The 9,162-nt window shown below is 41.3% G+C and overlaps 1 long non-coding RNA gene across 1 annotated transcript; it reads left to right on the plus strand.

Annotated features, from left to right (window-relative positions):
• The first annotated feature begins 2,831 nt into the window (after nt 1-2,831).
• On the plus strand, nt 2,832-7,454 carry LOC133402907 (uncharacterized). The gene is made up of 3 exons (XR_009768582.1): nt 2,832-2,979; nt 5,346-5,441; nt 6,669-7,454. It is a non-coding gene; the product is annotated as an uncharacterized LOC133402907 (long non-coding RNA).
• Nucleotides 7,455-9,162: the final 1,708 nt, after the last annotated feature.

Below are 9,162 nucleotides of genomic sequence, written 5' to 3' on the forward strand. Positions count from 1 at the left end.
TGGGAACAAAACTGCGTCGTAAACCGAGGACACCCAATATTTGATTTGGAAGTGTGAAATGATCATACCTTCTTTCACATGCACAGCAACTGGCAACACATGTTGCATAAGGTTAGACGGAAAGGTTACAAAAATGCAATTTGTCGTATAAGGCACCAATAAAAAAACGTAGCACTCTCCACCAGCCTTATTGTCAGGCCTGGTCATGGGCCTGAAAATGGCCAACCTCAGTGTTGTGATTATGTTCTCAATTTAAAGGTCTTGTTGGAATTTCAAATTGATATGCAACAAAGACAATTCTCAGGCTCTTGAACGCCATTTAATGTAATTCCTCTGTCAGTTTGCCTCTCAGAATCTTTGGTAGAGTTGCTCATCAGTAGCGACAATGGTCCATTTCTGTATTACCGACACGGATGGAGCATGCTTAGCAATACTATTCACTCATTATTCATTCATTCCCTCTGTGGCAGGAAACCTAATTACACAAGCCTTCAGAACCTCCCGCGCCTTAAAGTGAGCCCCGGTGAGAGTCGCACCACAACACTATCAGGTCGACTTTTATGCACCTTTAATATAATGAGTGCAGATGATCATAAATGTAGACATAGAACTGCATATGCACACCTGGGGCAAAATATTGCACCTTGTTGACTCAGTGCAGTTCTACATGACTGCAAACTAAAACCATAATAATAAACATAATGTTAAAGTAATACATCTCTGACCGTTTAAATCCAAACTGAACATCATTTTCTTTGCAACAGCAGAATTATTGATACAGCTCTTACATTGGATCTTATTCAATTGTGCAGTTTTACCAAATTAGGTCTCCATGTGCATTCAGAAATATAAAGAGATGTTGGGAATAACCAACATCATTTAACTGTAGGTTAAAGTGGTGGTGGTTTTTGTGGCCAGTTTTCCTGGACGCACACAGCAGAGTGCGAGCAGGGGTCAGTGAGAAAAGAGCTGCAGAAGGAAAGGGGGAATTTAGAGGAAAAATGCAGGAGGCTTACCAGGAGCCCAGTCCAATATAAACGTGCTAAGGCACTGAGGATCTCATGATGGGCGTACTAAATCCAACTTAATTGACCACAAATCTGAGGATGCCTGCTAAGCAACTCTCACAATCCACCTGCGTTAAGCACTGAATCCTTTTTAGATAAACAATGTCGTGTTGTCTTTTCTCTATAACCTGTTTCATTAACATTGCAAAAAGCCCATACATTAATGTAGTGTGTTTCCTATTCCTCTAACAGAAGCCTTTTGCATGCATTTGGGATTAAACGTTTATCAACAAGTCATGTCAAAAACACTTGACAGCATATAGTAAACGACACGTGTGTGACCCTAATACCTCTATATATTCCCTCAATGTGGGCACGCATGCAGATCAATGTGTGTGAGATTGTTCACGGAGGTCCTGCTTAAATGAGATTGTGTTCTGATGGAGAAAGTGATTCATTAATATTCATGAAGACAGGAAAACATCAGCGGAACACTTGACTCTGCCCTCACAGGAAAGACAGGGATGTGTGTGTGTGTGTGTGTGTGTGTGCGCGCGTGTGTGCGCGTGTGTGAGGTGTAGGTGTGTCAGAGCAGGACCCCCTAGTGCGTTTTGGACGCCTTCACCAAGTCATATAAGCATCACCTTGGTCTGGCCCAGATCCTCTGGCCCGCGAAACCAAATCATGTGCATCTACTTCATGTTTCCAGCTAAAATACCAAAACTGCAAATTGCCTTCACTTTCAAAATATTGAGATATTGCAAGCATTTTGTTTGTTACCGATGCTCTTTTTAAAATAAATTCAATAATACTGTCGTCGAACAAAGTTTTTACTACCTGCTGATCTTAAAAGTAGCTATCCGTCAATTTGTGTATATGAAATAATATGAAGCGATCATACATTCATATGGGTTCACAGCCATAACGGCCCTCCAAGAGAAACCATAACTACGATGTGGCCCGCGACAAAAATTAGTTTGACACCCCTGCTTCAGAATAATATCCATCCATCCATTTTCTGAGCCGCTTCTCCTCACTAGGGCCGCGGGCTGCTGGAGCCTATCCCAGCTATCAACACGTGGAGTTGTAATGAGGAGAAAATCTTCCTTGATGCAGTAGTTGGAACCCACTGTGTGCATTACCGACCCCAGACCATAGTTGAACAGGAAAGCAAGAATTTTGCATACAACTGTTGTATTGGATCTGATTAAATCATGCAGTACAGTAGCTCTTGTGATAGCTTGTATAGTGCTTCCGGTGTTGTCATACTAAATGGGTAGTACGTACAAATGTCATGTACAAACACAACAAATTGTATTTATTTTCATTCGTTTACTCCTTGACAAAGTACAATTTGGATCTCAAGAACACCCCTCCTTGAGCCGTCACCTTATCATGGTGGAGGGGTTTGTGTGTCCCAATGATCCCGGGAGCTAAGTTGTCTGGGGCTTTATGCCCCTGGCAGGGTCGCCCATGGCAAACAGGTCCTAGTTGGGGGACCAGACAAAGCACGGCTCAGAAGACTACTGTGATGTATAAAAACATTGGAAAATGTTTTCCCTTGAAAATGGAGGGATGGATATCAAGAAGATACATCCTGGAATGCCCATTAGGACCTAGTGTCATGATGACAGTATAAATGTAGAACAAAGAGTTAGATTTTTAAACACTCCTTTCAACCTGCTTTCTTCCTGTTCCACTGTTACCTTCTCTCATATCTGTGACGTGTGTGTGCGCATGCTCGTGCGTGTGCGTGCGTGCGTGTGTGTTTGTGTAGGACATCTAGAGGAGAACTAGTGCACACCTGCACAGTGTGAACTGTCCACAGGACAGGAAGATCGGTGATGCACAGCTGTCGAATCAAACACGCTCACACACAGACACACACACGAAAGTGACCGGCATAATGTGCAGACAACGGAGAAGGAAGAGCAGAAGTGGAAAGCACAGCGATGAAGAACTTTCAGGAACTGTGAGTATTTGTGTGCGGTTTTCATTAGTCATGCAGTCAGTGTGGGTCAGCCGCCAATGGACTGTCAAGTACTGGGGATGGAAAAGCTCACACACACGTAGAGACACACAAACACGCACAATGGGGAGTGGTGCAGTACAGGCCTGTCGATCGTGTATATTTTTGACAGACTTTGCTTTGATTTCTTCTATTTGATTATTTAAAGCGTTACGTTGGCTCCAAAATGGGCTATTAAATTTCACGAAAAGATTTTGCTTGCTAAATGCAACGTCTTGCTGCAACTGGGGAGGGCCCGCACCAAAGATTTTGCCCTTATAACAAAACATCGCAACATTGTCATCCTACGATTGTACAGTAAATCCAACTACATTAAATGTTTGGTGCTATCTTGGCTTTACATTATTATTAGTTTTTTTTAAATCATACAATTTGCACCGCCAAGAGCTCATATTTGAATTACATATAGTACATTGTTTGTCATTGTTACAGTAGCTGTGCACACAGCTGTTCATTTTGAAGCGTAAGGGTTAAATGTCAGCATAATTTTGCTGATGTATACTTGCTTACATCAGAGGAGAGTAAAATTGAACATCATAAAATAGTGTGACCTAAAATCTGTACAATTCAATGGAAAAGGGAAAACTGTGTTTTAGAGGAAACTACTGTATATAAATGAACAAATGTACAATAAGATGTTTGTGTGCACACCTCAACAGTACATCACAATTCTTTGTTGAAGCACCTTTGCATTAATTACATGATTTAGTCGCCTTCGAGGGCATCAATTGTGCACAACTCACATATTATCTTATTGGAATCAGGTCAGGGTTCTAAATGGGACATTCCAAAATTTCCAACTTCACTAAGATGAAAATGTACTATTTGGAAGAAAAACAACAAATGATACTGAAACAAAACAGAATTCATTGTGGATATGGTGAAAAGAAAAATGAATCCAAAATTGAGATCTCATTGCTTGTTATAAATACACCTGTAAAATAATTCAATGAACTCACACACACACACACACACACACACACACAGATAGGCACGTGAACACACAGAGGGGTACACTATCAGGCCACAACGCTGACATTTCCTGACACAAGCAAGCAAGGACGCGAAAAACTGATCCTTCATCCTTGCACACCACGCCTCTTGGTCAGGCCAGGCTTTAATGATGCTGAAAAGAAGGAGATCCACGCAAGAGAGAGGAAATGGATGGAAAATATTGCTCCTCTAAATAAAGGCGAGGTCATTGGCTTTTTTCTAAGCCACTTCGCAGGGGCTGAGGGAGGCGTGTACATTGTGAATGCAGCTTGTTTTCAGCAGGGAAATTGTGCATAAATCGTGGCAGATGATTGGCAGCAGAGGGCATGGAGAGAGAGAGAGAGAGAGAGGCGAAAGGGGAGTGAAAGACGAGAGATTGGCACATTTTGTAAACAACTCAATATTTCATTGGAATTAAGTCCATTTCTCAAGACTCAATTAGAAAACAGAAATAAGCTAGAAGCTCTGTAAAACCGGACAGACGATTCAATTTGTCATTTAATCGTGTGCATTTGGAAGCTGCGATTTCACTTAAAGGCCACACGGCTATTGGATGACGAAATGACGATAGAAATCATCTCTAAATGCCTCGCTTCCGGCTTGTTCTTTTCTCCTAAATTAATTATGTTTTTCCCTCTGATGAGCTCTTTTCATTCATCCTTGGGGCATTTTGACAAAAGCAAAAAAAAAAAAAAAAAAAAAAAACCAAAAAAAAGCTGAAAACAGGCTCTAAATTTAAATCAACACAAGTTTCATCTGTTGAACATATCTTTTATTTTAAAGACATTTCATATGGCGCTATGTGACATTGGTCACTTTTGATACCAGGGCACACATTTTGAAAACCTGTGTTCATTTCAAACCCTTCAGAGTCAAATCATACTCTCAGTAGTGTGTGGCTACATTGCAAACTAACTGCTGTCGGGTACCTCGCCAGAAGTCCTCCAAAAATTATTTCGGTGCAATAATAACACGCTCAAGGTTTGACCATTATAAGTGGTGTGAGTTGTCATGGTGACAGTCGTGAATCAGCCTTGAAAATCTGAATCCTGTGCTCGGACAACAAATATTAAGCAGGAGTTGAAGAAGACATGGAGGACACTTGATAAGAACACGTGACATGTGGAAAAATACAAATTTTTGGACATACTACTGATTTGGAACAGAACAAGCCCCCTTTACAGTTCTATTTTAGGGTGAAGCCATGTGTGAGGTTGAAGTTATAAGGTGTGACACCAGAAAAAGACGGGCAAACAAAAAGTCCTCCCAAGTAATGAGAGTCTGAATGTATGTTTGTGTTGTCGCCATGGTACCAGTGGACACACACGGGGGAGGAAGATTGGAGAAGGACAGAGGCAAGCACACACGCACCTCGGAGAAAGGAGAATTGAGGATGAGGGGGTACGCTAAAGGTGAGGGAAATGTGTGTGTGTACGTGTGCACATGCGTGTGTCCCTGTATGATGCTCACGATCAATTGGCCCTTCATGAAACACAGTACTAGTCTGATTACCAGCTGTGTAAAAATATGAAAAGCTCTTCTTTGTAAGTCTCTGTAGTTGTGTCTCTCTGTGACACACAGCACACAGATTAAGTGCAAGTTGTGGACATTGTTGGGAAATATAGTTGGGTTACAATTACAGGTTACCCTGTTGAAAATGTAATAGTAGTGTAACTATTTCAATTACTTTCTCAAAGTCGTCTTCTTTTCCTTTCGGCTCAGTGCCACTGTCTCTCATCCGTCCATCATGGCTGACCTCACCACTGTCTTATCAACTTTGCCCTTCATCCTGGCAGAGACGCGTCTGTTACGTAACACACCTGACGCCTTCCTCCACCCGTTCCAACCCGCTTGGACCCGTTTCTTCACTTCTTTACCACCCTCACCATTGCTCTGGACCTCCACCCTCCCTAGTTCTTCTCTCTATAGCCTCTCTCTTCCCCCTCCACCTCTCTCATTCATGCACGTATATTCCGTCTTACTTTGGCTCATCTTCATTCCCCTCCTTAAATAATAATAAATACCTCATTACATTTGATTACATTTCGATGACTTTTCTTCATTTTGAAAGGTGGAGCTTCAAGGTCATATTTGGAAAATTAGGTCATGTTTGAGACTATCGCAGAGTGACACATGAAAAGAGAACTCCAATAACAAGCATCGGCTTTAGGAGGAAGTGAGATGAAATAAAAATCTGAGCTTTTGCAGCTATTTTTCAAATGTAACTAAAATTGTCATCACAGAACTTTCCAAAAGCAACTGCAATTTCATTACACATGTTTCCCAGTAATGTAATGGATTACACTTACATAAATGTTGTCATTAAATTACATAATCTTGATACATGTAATTAGTCACTCCCCAACACTGGTTATGGATCTGTATTAATTATAGTACACGTGTGAGCAGGCACTTGAGTTGTGGAGTCGTACAGCAACTCCACTGCTATCATTGCATGCTAGGTAACTATTTAGCATCTGATGATTAATCCTTAATGTTTCATAGAGAATGGAAAGTGCATTTTTGCAGGTTCCTTTTCATCACAGGTGCAGATGAGATTGGACCAAAATGTTTAACCATCTTGCTCGACATCGTTTCAGCCAACGGGATTAACGTCAAATGCTTCGGTGGCTTTTTAGGAAAGGACGGCAGTAGAAAGAGAAGAATGTCACAAGCAAAGAAAAAAAAAAAACAAGAATATCCAGTCGAAGTTACCATGACGTACGTCTCACCGCTCCACACACATTGCCTTTTAGGTCCTCGGTTTGGTATGAATACTGGTTGTAAAGAAGCCCAAGTCAAATGTTCATTTCAGTCTATGCTGCGGGCTGCTAACAAAATGGATGTTCATAATTTGGACAGCCTTTATTTAAACCATGCAAACTTTTTTGACCCAGCCAACTGGAACCAGGACTGGAATCGCTCCAATTCAAACGATGCCCAACCCTAGTCCCGCCTCAGAGATGATGTGTTAAACTGTGTTTAGTGCTTTTCCTCGTTTTGTTTAAGACTCTCAGCTGGTATTGACCAACTTTTTGATGAAAAAGGATTTGGATCTTGTGTGGCTGATGATGTGCATTTCAGTCTGTCTATTTGTGCTGTTTGACAAGAAGGAGCACTGAGTGACGATGCAGTCTGCGATGTTAGTTTCTCATGCGAGACACCAGCTGACTTTTCACTGACCAGCTAGCAAAAGGTAGATGATTGTTTGGCGTTAATGTTTGACATCAACCACGGATGTTATGTCATCTTTCAGGTGTGCGACAATGTTAAAGAACTACGTCTAAGGTACATCAGTGGCATGTTTAATATACCTTCTACATCATTTCTCATTCGAGTCAAGAGATTGTTTAAAGTTGTGTTCTTTCAAAACATATGCTTATAATGGTGTGACAATGCATTCTATAAAAATGTTACTTGGAACTAAGGCCTGCAAAATAAAAGCTATGTTCAAAGATTTCATGATGGCGACAATTTTGATTCTGGAATCAATTATTCCAAATGTGGTTTATCTCAATGGGACATCTTTATTTATTTATTTAATAAAAGTTGAACAAATTGAAGTTTGACCCATGTCAAAAATTGAGGAGTAGCACTGTGGAAAGAAAGACAGACAGCTCGACTGCTCGATAGACGCGTAGACACTAGACAGGTCGATAGCGCTGGGGAACAAAATGTTTCTTGATTTAGGTCTGACAGCTGTTTTTAACTAATTTTTGGGTGCGGAATCCAAAACTGATCTCATTTTCTCTCTATCACGTCGAACAAAGGAAATATATACCTATGTAAATAAAACACGAAGATGGCATAGTTACAAGCTTTGAAAAATAAAAATCAAATCAAAAAAAAAAAAACAGCATAAAACGAAATAGAACTTACAACGGTATGCCCACGGTTACAAGGTTAAGAGAAAAGCCAGCACAATTCCTTTTAATTCCTACTATGCTAGCTTTCTGTTTGCAGATATTGATAGTACTGACCTATTGGGAGCTGCACGCACCTCTCACCCAGTCTCGATTGTGACTGTACAAACAAGTTGCCACGTAGCTGGAGATGAGTCCAATTGTCATCAGCTGGCAAGTCTTACTACAGATAATCAGTGCAATTTTGCTTATCTGGAGGGTAAACTGTGGAGAAACAAACTTGATGTGCTAGAAAAAAAAACTGACTGCAATTTTTGAATCAGCATGCCAATTTTAGTTTTAATCAGCATAAAAATCCAACTCAACAGAATTGGTTTTTTTTTCAAATTGTTCATTCAATTGTTTATGACCGTGACAAAGACTGAATTTTAAAAATGTGTTCTTTGACCAATGAGACTCATGAGATAAGTCCGTCCATCCACATCCGCTTTCTCCAGCGCTTATCCTCACCAGGGTCACGGGCCCATTCGGACGAGAGGTGGGGTACACCCTGAACTGGTCGCTGGCTAATCGCAGGGCACATATAAACAAACAGCCATTCGCACTCACATTCGCACCTATGGGAAATTTAGAGTTTTCAATTAATCTACCGTGCATGTTTTTGGGATGTGGGAGGAGACCGGAGTACCAGGAGAAAACCCACGCAGGCACGCGGAGAACATGCAAACTTGGCACATTTGAACGCGGGTCCTCAGAACTGTGAGGCAGATGTGCTAACCAGTCGCCCACCGTTCCGCCTATGAGATAAGTCATCTGGCAGAATATTATCTACAACCTTACATCATACTCTTGTTCGAGAGAAGTTCATACAAGTCAGTGATCGGCTAAACAAAATGATTTAACACTGATTCAAGAGTTCATCTCTGTGGCTTCAATGAACATCTCTTTATACTGTATATTCGCACGGGTGTTGACGGTTTGTTGTGTACTGTGTATGGGAGTCTTCCAATGACTCACTGGCCTTGGGTTTCTCTTATGTAAGGTCAAGGCTGCTACTTGAGATTCAATGAAAAGACACCATTGGAGAGTAGTGAACACCCTGTTCCTCTCCACGAATCTTTAGCGCACACACCAAACAGATAGACATAGAAATGGACACACATGCGCGCGCACACACACACACACACACACACACACACACACACACACACACACAGGTTCTTCGTAGCCTTGGGCATGCAGGACCCACTCACATTGAAGACACATTCGT

The sequence above is a fragment of the Phycodurus eques genome, chromosome 5 (assembly GCF_024500275.1).
Source record: "Phycodurus eques isolate BA_2022a chromosome 5, UOR_Pequ_1.1, whole genome shotgun sequence".
Classification (NCBI taxonomy): domain Eukaryota; kingdom Metazoa; phylum Chordata; class Actinopteri; order Syngnathiformes; family Syngnathidae; genus Phycodurus; species Phycodurus eques.